The sequence below is a fragment of the Canis lupus genome, chromosome 5 (assembly GCF_048164855.1).
Source record: "Canis lupus baileyi chromosome 5, mCanLup2.hap1, whole genome shotgun sequence".
Lineage (NCBI taxonomy): Eukaryota > Metazoa > Chordata > Mammalia > Carnivora > Canidae > Canis > Canis lupus.
In genome coordinates, this window is record NC_132842.1 from 60,046,595 (window position 1) to 60,062,959 (window position 16,365).

The 16,365-nt window shown below is 49.7% G+C and overlaps 1 protein-coding gene across 8 annotated transcripts in view; it reads right to left on the reverse strand.

Moving 5' to 3' along the window:
* The window catches only part of NLRC5 (NLR family CARD domain containing 5), a 79,297-nt gene extending 65,687 nt beyond the window's left edge, over positions 1-13,610 (reverse strand). For 4 of the 8 annotated variants that reach the window (XM_072827006.1, XM_072827002.1, XM_072827004.1 and 1 more), the window contains exon 1: positions 13,501-13,605. The gene's annotated coding sequence lies outside the window, so the exon portion shown is untranslated. Of the gene's footprint in view, positions 1-13,500 lie in introns of all 8 variants that reach the window. The other 4 variants (XM_072826997.1, XM_072827005.1, XM_072827000.1 and 1 more) reach the window with 3 other exon arrangements.
* Positions 13,611-16,365: the final 2,755 nt, after the last annotated feature.

Here is a 16,365-nt window from a genome sequence, read left to right on the forward strand (position 1 = left end):
TCAGGGCTTTACCAATGCTGAAACTGAGGCTCCCAGCGGTGAGGGGATTTGCCTGGTCACTGCTAGAGAGCCCCAGAACTGGGAGTTGAACAAACATCTCTAGGCCCTGCGGGCCTCTGGGGGATAGGGTGCATAGTGGGGGGTGGAGAGGGATCCAGAGAGGGAGGCGCAGCCCAAGTCTGGGGCTCAGGTCCAGGCAGTCCTATCCCACATCCAAGAGGTCTCCCTCTTTCTCATTGCAAACTGCGGGATCTGGGTCCCAGCCTACATCACTGGTTTTAAGTCACCTCTTTCACCACCACCACCACCTTCTTGCTCAAAAGGCTTGGTCTTTCCACCAAAGGACCCCCCCAGGGTTTCCAGATGCACCCTCTGGGACCAGGGTTCTCTAGAGCCAGCCGGTGACCAGGTAGTGGCCTTGCCTCTCCTGCTCAGCCCTGGTGGTTTGGGCCCAGCTCCCACACGAAGTGGCTGGTGAGGCCTCCATGAGAAGGCTTTCACCTGACACGTTCCTGGGTCTCCAGAGCAATCTCCCAGGATCTTCCAGGCCGGGTCTGGGGTTCCCAAACTTGTTTGCACATTGGAATCATCTGGTGGGGGGGGGGGGTGGCTTTCAAAAATTCCAACGAGCTGCATCCTGAACCAATCATAGCAACATCACTAGGGGTGGAACGAAGCCTCTGGAAGTTCCTCAGGTGATTCTCCAGTGCTGACAAGCTTGGGAACTAATGTTCTAGGCATAACGACACCCAGCTCCCCATTCCCAGCTGGAGGAGACTGGTTCTGTGTTCCCTCACCCTTGGCACTCTACTTCTCTAGCAAACCAGAGGCAAGTGATTCTTGCCCTCTGAAAGGCTGGGGGACAGGAAAGGCACCAAGATGGCCTTATTTAGATGAAGCCCTGTGGGTGTCTCCCAATGACTAACACTTCCGCCTCTGGCCTGTTCCTTGGCACCTTGCACCCCAGCTCTGTGGCTCTACAGGATGCTCTCATACAGGCCCAGGCTCAGCACAGCTACACCCAACTGGAAACAAAGCCAAGTCTGGAAATCCCCTCTTTATCACCAACCATGCAGTTGGTAAGGATCCCGGAGGAATATGGTTTTGGAGTCCTAGGGGACAAAGTTAGGCAGAGGAGGGAAAACACCATATAATCTCACTTCCATGTGGAATCTAAAAAACCAAACCAAACCAACCAACCAACCACCCTAACAAACAAAAAATACAGGGAACAGATTAGTGGTTGCCAAGGCATGCTAAGTGGAGGGTGAGAGAAATGTGTGAAATGGGTCAAAAGATATAAATTTCCAGTTATAAAATAAGTATATCATGGAGATGTAATACACAGCTGGGTGACCATAGTTAATAATACTCTATTGCAGGGGCACCTGGCTGGCTCGGTCGGTGGAGCGTGCAATTCTTGATCTCCGGGTTGTAAGTTCAAGCCCCATGCTAGGTGTAGAGATTACTTAAAAATTTTTTTTTATATCTTTAAAAAATAATATTCTCTTGCACATTTGAAGATTGTTAAAAAATAGATCTTAAAAGTCCTCAACACTAGAAAAAAAAATTTATAACTATGTATGGTGACAGATGTTAACTAGATTTATTGTGGAGATCACTTTGCAATGCATATAAAGATCAAACTATTATGTCATACACCTGAAAACTAATATAATGTCACATGTTAATTATGTCTCAGTGAAAAATGGAATTTTCTTTTTTTTAAAGAGAGAGAGAGTGGGCATGGGGCAGAGGGGCAGAAGGAGAGAGAGAGAGAGAGAATCTTAAGCAGGCTTCATACCCAGAACAGAGCCCGACATGGGGCTCGATCTCACAACCCTGAGATCATGACCTGAGCTGAAATCAAGAATTGGACATCTAATCAACTGAGCCACCCAGGCTCCCCAAAAATGAAAAACTTTTTAAATAAATAAATAAGACCTGTGCTGAATTCAGAGACTTTTTCCTAATTGAAGCACAATACTACCTTCAACAAATAATTTTCTTTCCAAAGGAAATTACCATCTCCACAGAGCTTTATTATTTTTCTGCTTACAAAATATATAATCAGTCATTTGAAAAGTTCTAAACATAGCAGAAATATAGAACTTGAAGTTTATATCTCATGATTTTATCCTTTAGGGAGAGGTACACAATTTCTAAGATGTTTTATCCACACTTGAGGACATTTTTGCCTGATCTGAGAGTCAGAGTACCAATTCCTTGAAACTTTTCTAAAAGACATCTCGCATTTAACTTTGTTTTCTTTTTTTTTTTTTTTTTTTAACTTTGTTTTCTAAAGTAGTGTTCACCATGAACAGAAGATAACCCTCCAAAAAAAGGAAAAAACCAAACAAAGTAAACAAAATAACACTGTTGAAACAGAACCCAGTGTCACTGCCTGCCCACAGCTCTGACCCGGGGCCTGGCCTCCAGTTGCTGAAAAGGAGACCAAAAAGTGTGTGAAGCATTAATTAAGCACCAACTGACACTTTCTCCTTGACTAATGTGGAAGGATTAAAGAGAACGAAAAGATTCAATTTACATGAAGGCCCTAACTGTACATCTCCTACAACCATCTTGTTGACTTCTATTGGATAAATCTCTGTTCAGGAAAACATTAGCCCATTCATTTCAAGAAGGGGATTCTGAGACCCAGAAATGCACAGGACACCTTCAAGAACTCAGGGAAAAGTCTACCATGAAGACACATAAGTCAGCAAGCTATTTCTCTCTACAACCAGATGCCACAACAAGGTCTGAATGCCTCAGAATCCCAGCTCCCCATGGTTTGAATGGTCCTTCCACTTTGCCATGAGGGGCAGAAAGAACCACCAAGGCAAGAGGCTGATGGGGGTTTGGAGTTTGGTGATGGTACAGGCTCCATCCATCTACCATGGAGATGGTTGCTGGGGGCATGATGCAACTTCCCAGATGCCTGCAGCCTCTGCATCTGCACAGTATTGTAGGAAAGAAATTTAGAAATGTGGTCTCAAATACTTTAAAAAAATAAAACTTGAGGAGAGGATTCTGGGAAGATGCCAGAGTAGGAAGCAGTACTTTGTCTCTTCCACTGAGACGACTGCATAGGTATAATCTGTCTAATAGAACTGTTCTGGAACTCTGGAGCCTTTGAATGCTTGCTACTTCCAACAGAATGCCTGGGTGGTAAATTGTGGTTATTTTTGGTCATTTCTAGCTCTAAGCCCAGTAGCAGCTATCCATACCCCAGACCTAGCCACATGGGAGACCGCTGTGCACATGTTGCTGGGGCAGCATGCACACAGCTTATAAGAATTGGGGTGAGTAAAAAGGACCTTGTTTTCCAAATATTGGAGATTTGTGCTCTATTTGCTGATTATTGCTTCTGATCACAGAGGTGCAGAAAGAAAAGGCAAGCAGTCGTTGTTGCTGTATTTCCCCTCATTGCTGCAAGACCCTCTCCAGTTAAACAGTCAGGAGATTAAAAGGGCCAGACCCCATGGTTCCCACCATTATTCTTCCCTTTTCCCCTTTCTGGAGCTAGACATTAAAGACTAGGACATTCAAAAACAACTGTATATAAGGAGAAAGTTAGAAAGTGACCACATATGCCCAAGGAAAACTCAGAAAAGATACAGAAAGACATTAAGTTTACACCTCAGACTGATCCTCGGCACAGACAGTCCACAGCAATGGAAAAACCAAAGGAATAACAAAAACCCAGCAAACTGTGGGGAAAGGGAGAGTCTTATTTCCAGAGTTATCACATTATTATATTCAAATGTCCAGTGTTCAACAACAATAACAACAAAACCACAAAGCATATGAAGAACAGGAAAATATGACTCATTCAATATGTTCATTGATTCAAAAACCAACAGAATTGCCCTGAGACTTAGTGGCAGACCTTTCAGACAATGACTTTAAAACAACTGTCTTAAAGAGGCACCAGCCTGGCTCAGTCAATACAGCATGCAAGTCTTGATCTCAGGGCTGTGGGTTTTATCCTCACACTGGGTGCAGAGACTGCTTAAAAAATAATTTTTAAAAAAACTGTCTTAAATGCTCAAAGAACTAAAGAAAGAGAAGGTGAGGGGCACCTGGGTGGCTCAGTGGTTGAGCATCTGGCTTTGGCTCAGAGCGTGATCTGTGATCCCGGGGTCCTGGGATTAAGTCCCGAATTGGGCTCCCTGCAGGGAGCCCGCTTCTCCCTCTGCCTATGTCTCTGCCTCTCTCTGGGTCTGTCATGAATAAATAAATAAAATCTTTAAAAAAATTTTTTGTAGCTAAATGTTTACATTTTTTAAAAATTTCCTTTTGTGTATATTCTATAGCTATGTTCTTTGTGGTTACCATGGGGATTACATTTAACATCCTAAAGGTAAGAAAAAGAAATATAATGCATTTAAATCAGAAAGAAGTAAAATTATCTGTCTGCGGATGGTATATATACAATACTCTTATACGCAGAAGATCCTAAATTCTACAGAAAAACTGTTAGAACTAATACATGAATTTGGCAAAGTCACAATATACAAAGCTGACACACAAAAATCAGTTGCATTTCTATACACAAACAATGTCAAATCTAAAAGGGAAATTACAAAAAGAATTCCATGCACAATAGCATCAAAAAGAATAAAATACTTAACAATTAACCAAGGAGGTGAAAAATGTGTACACTGAAAACTACAAAACATTGCCACAAGAAATCAAAGGCATAAATAAATGGAAACACATTATAGGTTCATTGACTGGAAGACTTAATACTGTTCAAATGTCAATATTATCCAAAGTAATATACAGATTCAACACAATCCCTACCAAAATTCCAATGATGGGATTTTTTTGCAGAAACAGAAAAGCCCACCCTAAAATTCATATGGAATCTCAAGAGACCCCAAATAGCCAAAATGATCCTGAAAAAGAACAAAACTGGAGAACCAATAGTTCCTGATTTCAAAACTTACTATAAACTAAATCAAAACAGTGGTATTGGCAAAAAACATAAAGCCAGTTGACTCTTGAACAAGATGGGTTTGAACTGTGAGTCCAGATTTAAATGAAATTTTTTCAAGAAATACAGTACTATAAATGTATTTTCTCATCTTTATGATTTTCTTAACAAAATTTTCCCCTCTAACTTCCTTTATTGTAATGATACAGTATATAATACATATAACATGCAAAATATGTGTTAATCAATTGTTATTATTGGTAAGGCTTCTGGTCAATAGTCTGCTATCAGTAGTTAAGTATTAGGAGAGTCAAAAGTTATATATGGATTTTTGACAGTCTGAGGGTCAGCACTCCTAACCACCATGTTGTTCAAGGCTCAACCACATAGACCAATTAAAATAGAATAGAAAGCCCAGAAATAAATCTTTGCATATATGGCCAAATGATTTTTGACAAAGTTGCCAAGACCATTCAATGGGGAAAGGACAGTCTTTTCAATAAATGGTGCTGGGGAAACTGGCTGTCCACATGCAAAAGAATGAAGTTGGAACCTTCCGTTACACTACATACAAAATTTACTCAAAATGGATTGAGGACCTAAATATAAGACCCAAAACAGTAAGACTCTTAGGAGAAAACATAGGACAAAAGCTGAACCACAATGATTTGGCAATCAACACCAATATATATACACACACAGAAATTGGACTCATGAAAATTCAAAAATTTTTTTGCATAAAAAGATGCTATCCACAGGGTAAAAAGGCAAGCCACAGAATGGGAGAAAATATTTGAAAAACATGTATTTGACAAGGAATTTATAATCAAAATATACAGAGAATGCCCACAGTTCAGTAACAAAACTAAATGCCTGCAACTGAATAACAAAAAGACTAACAACTCAATTCACAAATAGGCAAAGGACCTGAAGAGATATTTCTCCAAAGAAGATATACAAACGGCCAATCAGCACATGAAAGATGGTCAGCATCATCAATCCTTAGGGAAATGCAAATCAAAACTACAATGAGAGGCGCCTGGGTGGCTCACTCCATTAAGCATCTGACTTCAGTTCAGGTAAGGATCTCAGGGTCTTGGGATCAAGCCCATGTCATGTTAGGTTCCCTGCTTATGGGGGAGTCTGCTCTTCCTTCTCCCTTTGCCTCTGCCCCTCCTCCCACACGTGTGTGCATGCTCTCTCTCTTAAATAAATAAATGAAATCTAAAAAAAAAACTCTACAGGGGCACCTGTGTGGCTCAGTGGTTGGGCATCTGCTTTCGACAAAGGGCACAATCCTGGGGCCCTGGGATCAAGTCCCGCATGGGATTCCCTGCAGGGAGCCTGCTTCTCCCTCTGCCTATGTCTCTGCCTCTGTGTGTGTGTGTGTGTGTGTGTCTCATGAATAAATAAATAAATAACTACAATTGAGATTGATACCACCTCACACTCATTAGGATGGCTACTATCAAAAAAACAAAAAACAGGAAACAACATATACTAGGGAAGATGTAGAGAAATTGGAACCGCTGCGCACTCTCGATGGGCACGTAAAATGGTACAGCTGCTGTGGAAAACAAGATGGTGATTTCTCAAAAAAATTAAAAATAGAATTACCATATGACTCAGCAATTTCACTTCTGAGCATATACCCAAAAGAACTGAAAGCAGAGGCTCAAAGAGATATTTGTATATTCATGTTCATAGCAGCACTATTTGCAATAACTAAAACATGGAAGCAGCCCAAGTGACCATCAATGGAGGAATGGAGAAGCAAAATGTGGTCTCTTCATACGATGGAATATTATTCAGCCTTAAACAGGAAGGAAATCGTGTAATATACAACATGGCTAAATCTTGAGAATATTATGCTAGATGACATAAGACTGTCACAAAAAGACAAATCCTGTATGACTGCACTAATATGAGGTACATCGAGTACCAAATCCATAGAGACAAGAAGGTAGAATGGTCATGGCCAGGGGCTGGGGGGAGAGGGAATGGGGAATTATGGATAATGGGCATAGAGTTTTGGTTGTACAAAATGAGAAGAGTCCTGGGGATGGGCAGCGGCGATGGCACACAACAATGTGAACGTGCACAATACTATTGGATATTTTAGGTGGTTACAATAGCGAATTTTATGTTATGTGCACCTTAACTCCATAAAAATAAAGTCTATATATTCCTGTAGAAGTCCATGTTGAGAACCCAGCCTAAGGAAACAATCCAGAATGTGAGCAAAGCTCTAGCTACCAGCAGGTTCATCACAGCACTGATGTCAGCAGGGGCAGCCCTACCTTTCCTGATACAAACTGGCTCAGACGGCAAGCCATCTGAAATACCATGGCCTCTGGAAGGTTAGCCGCGCCCCCCGCGCCAGGCTCTGCCCAGGGCAGGGATGGGAGGCTGTAGTGACCAGGTCCCCTCTGGTGGAGGGGCTCCTGCTGCAGGTCTGGCCTTTTTTTAAATTACATGCAAAAAATTCACTCGCAATAAGCGTTCAAGCTCAGAACAGCTCTTCCTCTCCCACTTGTTCCTTCCTTTTTTTCTCTCTGCTCCTTCTCTCTCTCTCTCTCTCTCTCTCTCTCTCTTTTTTTTTTTGCCATTGCCTCTGCCCTATTCCCTCTTCCTCCAGACATCATCATGGTACATGGCCCCCCGCCTCACACCTCTCAACTGTCCCGGTATCCCTTATGGGAAGGCCATGCCTGGCCTCTCCAAACACAACCATTTCTGCACCCTGGGTGTGCCTACCGCCCTCCCCCCCCCAACGTACCTTATCTTTCTTCACTGCAGTCGTATCTCTGTGTACCTGTTTATTCTCTGTTCCTGTTGGCACATCAGTGAGGCTTTCTCATGTTCTCAGCTATAACCCAGTGCCCAGTGCAGGACCTGACATGTTCTAGAAACTCAGCACATGTGTGCTGAGTGGGTTAACGATTGTTGGGCGGAGCCAGGTGGGAAACTGTGCTATCAGTACCTACCTTGTGGAGTAAGGGGCATCATTCCCCCAAAAATGCCCTTTGGTCATTCTACCTCCAAGAAGTTTCTGGGGGGGGGGTTTCCTCCCTGGGATGTCTAGCCTCTCTCCACCTTCTCTCTCCTCCTCCTCCTCTTGGGACCCAATACAGCATCCTACCTCTAGCACCCCGACCCCACTCACATGCTCCACTCAAAGAGTCTGCTCTGCCCATCATATCCCCGTCCCTGCTGACCACTTTGCATGTGGGCCCCACCCATCCCAATCCTATCAAGATATTTTCCCAAAAGTACTTCCCTTCTTGAGAGGAATCTAGAGGGAAATATGGAAACAATTAAAATGTCACATTTTGGTTTTTATATAAAACAGAAGAGGGGTGCCTGGGTGGCTTGGTGGTTGAGCAACTGCCTTTGGCTTGGGTCATGATTCCAGGGTCCTGGGATCAAGTCCCGTGTCGGGCTCCCTGCTGACAGCCTTCTTCTCCCTCTGCCTGTGTCTCTGCCTCTCTCTGTGTCTCTCATGAATAAGTAAATAAATAAATCTTAAAAAAAAACACAACAGAATTAAACAGTCTATGTGTAGTAGAAGAGAACAAGACTCAATCTAGATGCTTAAAAATGTGGATATGGTTTCATTATTCTATGGACAACACTGAAGCCACTTAAAATGCCAGTATACTCATTACAAAGAGTGAATTTCCTTAATATGTACAGTGCTTTTACAGCTAAATAGGAAAAAGACCAACAACCCAATGGAAAAGTGGAAAAAGAATATGAATAGACAGTCTATGAAAAATTAACTACAGGGATCCCTGGGTGGTGCAGCGGTTTGGCGCCTGCCTTTGTCCCAGGGCGCGATCCTGGAGACCCGGGATCGAATCCCATGTCGGGCTCCCGGTGCATGGAGCCTGCTTCTCCCTCTGCCTATGTCTCTGCCTCTCTCTCTCTCTCTCTCTCTCTCTCTCTGTGTGTGTGTGTGACTATCATAAATAAATAAAAATTTAAGTTTAAAAGAAAAATTAACTACAAATGACCCTTAAATATTTGAAAGGATAAGAGAAATGGGGGGGGGGGGAATACACCTTTATTCATCTCCCAGATGTGCAAATATGGAAAAGTTTGATAACATGCATGTTGGGGTGGGTGTGGGAAGCAGGTTCCCTCACACGTAGCTGTTAGGAGTGAAAATTAGCCCAACATTTAAGGAAAGTAATTTGCCATATTTACCAAAGTTCAAACTGCATATTCGCTTTGCAAATTCACTCTTGGATGGTTTGTTGTTGTTTTTGATGTTGTTGTTTTTTAAGATATTTGTTTATTTGAGAGACAGAGAGAGAGAGAGAGAGAGAGCAAGCTCATATGTGTAAGCAGGGGGGAAGGGGAGAGGGAGAAACAGACTCCCTGCTGAGCAGGGAGCCCAACACTGAGATCATGACCTAAGCCAAAGGCAGGCACTTAACCCGACTGGGCCACCGAGGTGCCCCTCCTGGTTACTTTTCTTTTCTTTTTTTTTTTTTTTAATTTTTATTTATTTATGATAGTCACACAGAGAGAGAGAGAGAGAGAGGCAGAGACACAGGCAGAGGGAGAAGCAGGCTCCATGCACCGGGAGCCCGATGTGGGATTCGATCCTGGGTCTCCAGGATCGCGCCCTAGGCCAAAGGCAGGCGCCAAACCGCTGCGCCACCTAGGGATCCCGTTACTTTTCTTAAAGACTTATTTTTACATAGGCAAACATGATGCTTAAACAAAGATATTCACTACAACACTGTTTGGTATAGCAAGAGACTGGAAAAAACCTAAATGCCCCAAAATAGTTAAATTAATTATGAAACAACCATAGAGTGAAATGCTCTAGAGCTGTTAAAAAAGAGAAAAGCAGATTTTGTTTTTGTTTTGATGTAGAAAGATTTCCAAATTACATTAAATTTTTTAAAAGATTAAAAAACACTATATAGAGTATATCACCATTTGTGAGAAGGGGGATAGATTAGATATAGATATAGATATAGATATAGATATGGATATATCCATGTTTCTAAAGGCCCACCTGGACTCTCTTTGGAAGGAGACATAAGAACCTGATAACACTGGTGCTTTCAGGGAGGGTAATCAGGTGGCTGGGAGATAGGGGAAGGAGGGAGACTTACTTTCATTATATATCTATTTGTATGTTTTATATTATTTTATTAAATGAATGTATTAGCTAATAAAAATGAAATAATTTCAAAAATGATATAGGCTATACTTTTTCTTTAATACATAATTCCATTTTATTTAGTTTAAAAAGTATAATTTCATTTTTTGTTTTTATGTATGAGTCCATTTAAAAATACGAATATACACAAATAGAAAAAAGACTGGAAGTAAACCAAAGTGAAAACAGGTCATCTGAGGTTAAGTGAACATTCCCTCAGGCTCTCTGAAGTTCTCCTTTGCTGAATGTCAGAGGCACCTCAGCGAGAAGGGCTGCTAAAAACCTTCCTGGGGAAGACTCTTGTATCTAAGAACTTATTGGAAGACTTTGGAGTGACCCACAGGATGAAGTAGGAATCCCATTGCAGGGTCAGTCTTGAAACAAGCAGGATAAACAGTGAACTCACGGTTCCCCAGGACTCTCATCTTTCCATCCCAGGAAAATGACTGGTTTCAGGCAGTCGTCAACTAGGGAGAAAGGGTGACCACAGAGCAGAAGAAGAGTCTGGGACCAGAGATGGCCAGAGGAACTAAGTTCACACCCAGCTTCACCCTCCAGATTCACAGAGAACTAAGGAACACTTAGGGCTTCCCAGAGGAACAGAATGGGGGTTCATGCCAACTTTACCCAGCTCTCATGGACCCACAAACCCCCAGATAGCATATGGGTCACACAACCATGCCCATTTTATAGGTACCAAGTCCCACACATAACCAAGTGCTTGCCTGCCCCATCATTTCTGTAATGGTTTTAAATACAGTGCATTGAAGAAGCATGTTCTCCGGGGTGGCCAGAAGGGATCAAAAATCTTCCCTGCCCCAGACAGCCTACACCAACAGCCAGACTCGTCAGTTTTTCTTCACAAATCCTCTAGGTGTTTTCCTTGCAGGCTGAGTTTCAGCCAAGGTAGACTTGGGGCTACCAGCCAATACTCAAAAAAATAGATCTGGCAAAGGGCACCAGTAGTTTATATCCTCAGAATACCTACAAAAAGTTTTTACAAAGTATTGGCACACGTATTAATTTGCTTGATCCTTAGTCCAACTCTGGAAAGCAGAAGAGTGGTTCTGGGCTGGCGAATTAGTTTCCTAGCTTGGTTACAGTTGTAACAAAGTACCCTCAGGAGAGGATCCTTCTTTGCCTTTTCCGGTTTCTGTGGGGTGCTGGCAATTCTTGGGAGCTCCTGGCCTTAGAGATGCATCATTCTGATCTCTGTCTCTGTTGTCACACAGAGACATCTCATGGTGTGTCATGGTGTGTCTCAATCTTCATAAGCTGACCTCTCTCTTGCAGGGACACCAGTCATACTGAATTAAGGACCCACTTAGTCTGGTATGATCTCTTCTCAATTAATTACATCAGCTATGACTCTATTTCCAAATAAAGTCACAATTCAGAGATAAAGAGGGTGAGGACTTCAACATATCTTTTTTTTTTCTAAAGATTTTATTTACTTATTTATGAGAGACACAGAGAGAGAGGCAGAGACACAGGCAGAGGGAGAAGCAGGTTCCCTTTGGGGAATCTGATGTAGGACTCAATCCCAGGACCCCAGGATCACGACATGAGCCAAAGGCACACACTCAACCGCTGAGCCACTCAGGCGTCCCAACATATCCTTCTCGGAGTCACAATTAAATTCATAACAGACGGGAGATATATACTAAAAAGGTCTGTGGGATTTTCCTCAGGGGGAGGAGGTAAGTGCCTTGGGGGTACAGAGAGACTGAGACGTTCTGAGAGAGGAGACAGTCCGGTCACCCAGCAAACACAAGGCTGCAACAGGCCCTGGTCCACCTGCCTCCCATAACTGGGTGCCAGTCAAGCTACGGGCGGTGCTTTGGAGACAAGGCAGGTGGACACGATCAAGGGCCGGTCCGCACTACAGCTCAGCAAGCTTGGAGCAAAGCACGACGGAGAGAAGTCCGCATGCACTTTGAAATAATCAGCTTTCCCTCCCGTTCTGTTCTCCAGTGGGACACCAAGCCGAAGGCTTTTCTGGACTTAGTGCTTCTCGGAGAGAAGGAAAAGCAGTCTGGAGGGAGGAAGCTCTAGGTACTGGCCTAGGTACCTTTGGTACCCCACCTCCCGACCCCCGGGTTTGGGAAGCTAGGAAGTGCTTGTTTTCAAAGTTTAAGTCTGCAAACCCCTAATCTTTTAAAAAGGAAACGGAAGAACCCTCAACTTATAAAACGGATGTAAGCCATGCTGAGACCACGAGAGGACCTCTCCCATACCTCCCTAAGTGATTAGCTCAGCAAACTTCAGGTCCTGGCCTCCTGAGTGAGAAAAATGGTTGAAAATCACAAGAAGTGCAAAGAGCAAGTACCAAAATAGCGCCCATGCCTTCACTCTATTAGGGGGTTAAAATGCTCATCGGACATAGTCTGTGGAGATCTGACATTAAGAAATTATTGTTAGGGAGCCCTGGGTGGCTCAGCGGTTGAGCACCTGCCTTCAGCTCAGGGCGTGATCCTGGAGTCCCGGGATCGGGATCGAGTTCCGCATCAGGCTCCCTGTGTGGAGCCTGCTTCTCCCTCTGCCTGTCTCTCTGCCTCTCTCTCTCTCTGTATCTCCCATGAATAAATAAATAAAGTCTTTAAAAATAATAAGAATAATATTAAGGTAGAGTCGTCATGTTATATTAGTCTCAGGTGGACCCTGGGGATTCCACAACTGTATAGACATGTAGCTACCCTCTGCCACCATACAGCACCTACTCTAATACCATAACATAACGCCTAGAGTTCTTCTGCTGTACCTTCCTCTCTGATTTATTTGGCAACTGAAAGTTTGCACCTCTCTGGAGGTCGGATTGACATACAAAGAGTGGTGGTTGTTTAATGTACACGGCCTGAGGAGCCTAGAGGTAAGCGTACTCTGTGGTGACCGTGAGCCTCTCCCTCGGCTCCCCGATTTCCTCCTGCCCTCCACGACGATGCGTGCGGGTAAGGCTAGGCTCCGCGGTGCACAGCGGACCTCCAGGGCTGCCCCATCCTGTGTATCCCACAAAGTTTGTGCCTCTCGATCCCCTTTATCTAGCTCACCCCTCCCCGCCCCCATTCCCGCTGCTATAATTCTTCAAAAAGCGATGCAAAGTTAAAGTTCCGGGAGCGTGGGGAGGGTGGGGAGCAAGGGGAGCGCCCCGCGCCCGCCGCCCCTCGGCCCAGGTGACCCCGACCTGCCCCCCGCTGCGGCTCGCACCCCCGCCCCAAACCCCGCCGGGCAGCGGGCGCCCCATCCGTCCGCGGGTCCGTTAGTCCCTGCACCCTGCGCCCATCCCGCGGCCCCGGGCCCCGCGCCCAGCGCCCTCCGGCACCGCGTCCCCCCGCACGGCTCGCCCGGCCCGGCCCGCAGCCCCGGGGCCGCCGCCACTCACCCGCCGCGCTCCGGCCCCGGCGCTCCCTCCCCGGCGCTCAGCTCTCGAAACTGAAAGCGGGCGGGGAGCAGCGGGCCGGGAGCGGGGACCGGCGGCCGCTGCCGGGAAATCACGTGGATTCGAGACGCCGCTGCCGGCGGGGGCGGGGGAGCGGGCGCGGGCAGGGCCGGGCGGGGCCGGGCGGGGCGGGGAGCCAAGACCCCGGCCCCCCACGCGCGGCCCCGGGAGGCCAAGCTGAGGCGGAGGCGCGCGGCCAGGCGGCCTGGGTCCCGCGGGAGGACGCGCCCGGAGCGCAACCGTCCTGGCCTCGTGGGCCGCGGGGCAGGGCGCGGGGCAGGAGCGCGGGGCAGGAGCGCGGAGCAGGAGCGCGGGGCAGGGCGCGGGACAGGAGCTCGGGGTAGGGCGCGGGGCAGGAGCCCCGGACAGGACGGGGCAGGGCGCAGGGCAGGGCGCGGGGCAGGGCGCAGGGCAGGGCGCGGGGCAGGAGCGCGGGACAGGACGGGGCAGGGCGCGGGGCAGGGCGCGGAGCAGGAGCGCGGGGCAGGGCGCGGGACAGGAGCTCGGGGCAGGGCGCTGAGCAGGAGCGCGGGGCAGGAGCGCGGGGCAGGAGCGCGGAGCAGGAGCGCGGGGCAGGGCGCGGGGCAGGAGCGCGGGACAGGACGGGGCAGGGCGCGGGGCAGGGCGGGGGGCAGGGCGCGGGGCAGGGCGCAGGGCAGGGCGCGGGGCAGGAGCGCGGGACAGGACGGGGCAGGGCGCGGGGCAGGGCGCGGGGCAGGAGCGCGGGGCAGGAGCCCCGGACAGGACGGGGCAGGGCGCGGGGCAGGGCGCGGGGCAGGAGCGCGGGGCAGGAGCCCCGGACAGGACGGGGCAGGGCGCGGGGCAGGAGCGCGGGGCAGGGCGCGGGGCAGGGCGCGGGGCAGGACGCCGGGCAGGAGCGCGGAGCAGGAGCGCGGGGCAGGGCGCGGGGCAGGAGCGCGGGACAGGAGCGGGACAGGAGCGCGGGACAGGACGGGGCAGGGCGCAGGGCTGGGTGCGGGGCAGGAGAGCGGGACAGGACGGGGCAGGAGCACGGGGCAGGGCGCGGGGCAGGAGCGCGGGGCAGGAGCGCGGGGCAGGGCGCGGGACAGGAGCGCGGGACAGGACGGGACAGGGCGCGGGGCAGGGCGCGGAGCAGGGCGCGGGGCAGGAGCGCGGGACAGGACGGAGCAGGGCGCGGGGCAGGAGCGCGGGGCAGGAGCGCGGGACAGGACGGGGCAGGAGCACGGGGCAGGGCGCGGGGCAGGGCGCGGGACAGGAGCGCGGTGCAGGAGCGCGGGGCAGGGCGCGGGACAGGAGCGCGGGACAGGGCGCGGGACAGGAGCGCGGGACAGGACCGGGCAGGGCGCGGGGCAGGGCGCGGGGCAGGAGCGCGGGACAGGACGGGGCAGGGCGCGGGGCAGGAGCGCGGGGCAGGGCGCGGGGCAGGAGCGCGGGGCAGGAGCGCCGGGGCAGGGTGCGGGGCAGGAGCGCGGGGCAGGAGCGCGGGGCAGGAGCGCGGGGCAGGGCGCGGGGCAGGAGCGCGGGGCAGGAGCGCCGGGGCAGGGTGCGGGGCAGGAGCGCGGAGCAGGGCGCGGGGCAGGGCGCGGGACAGGAGCGCGGGACAGGACGGGGCAGGGCGCAGGGCAGGGCGCGGGGCAGGAGCGCGGGGCAGGAGCGCGGGACAGGATGGGGCAGGGCGCGGAGCAGGGCGCGGGGCAGGGCGCGGGACAGGAGCGCGGGACAGGAGCGCGGAGCAGGAGCGCGGAGCAGGAGCGCGGGACAGGACCCGGCAGGGCGCGGGGCAGGAGCGCGGAGCAGGGCGCGGGGCAGGAGCGCGGGACAGGACGGGGCAGGGCGCGGGACAGGAGCGCGGAGCAGGAGCGCGGAGCAGGAGCGCGGGACAGGACCGGGCAGGGCGCGGGGCAGGAGCGCGGAGCAGGGCGCGGAGCAGGGCGCCGGGCAGGGCGCGGGGCAGTCGGGTCAGGAGCGCGCCCCAGGCCCGCCGCGCTCTCCGCAGGACAGGAGGGGAGAAGGGAGGAGCGGCAATAACTGGTCTCATTAACTGAGCCTGCCACTCTCTGACAATCCAGGGATTTTACCTCATCCTAAAAATAACCCTAAAATGTACAGCATGACCCCATTTTACAGGGGAGCAAACTAAGGTCAGGAGAGGGGAATTAATTCGCCTCAGTCGCACAGGCAAGGGAACCAAGTCCACAGATGAGGAACCAAGAACTCCGGACAGCCTGAAAGAAGATGAGCTGGCTTCTGCAGGAGGGGCTATGCCTCGGTACCCTCCCAAAGATCCTCTACACCCTCCTGGCTCTTTTGCACCCCTCCTGGGACAGGGAGCCCCCCTCCTCCTGCAGAGGACAGACACATCCATCCGGTGGTCAAGCCAGCCTGCTGGGAAGGTCTTCCACCCCGCCTCCTCCCTCCCTCCCTCCTGGTGACAGCTTTCTTTCACCCCCAGATCACTTCCGCCCCCTGCCTCTCAGGCCACACACGTGTGTGAGGGTGTGAGTATGAGGCCGTGGTCACATGGGCGTCAGACACGCCTGGATTTAAGTCCTACTTTCCAACTACTGGCCAAATACCTTGACTCAGGACTTTGGGACTGGTCCCACCTGGACCCTGCTAGAGGCCCTGCCCTGCCAGTCCCCACCAGGGCTCCTGGTCAGCTTAGAGAGCCACACCTCACACTGAGCCCCAAGAGATAAAAAACAAGCCCAAGAGGGGGATGTGTGTGTGTGGGGGGGTGCTCAGTGGGTTAAGCTCTGCCTGCGCCTCCAGTCCTTATCTGAGTCCTGGGATAGAGCCCCCAGTGGGACTCCCTGCTCAGCGGGG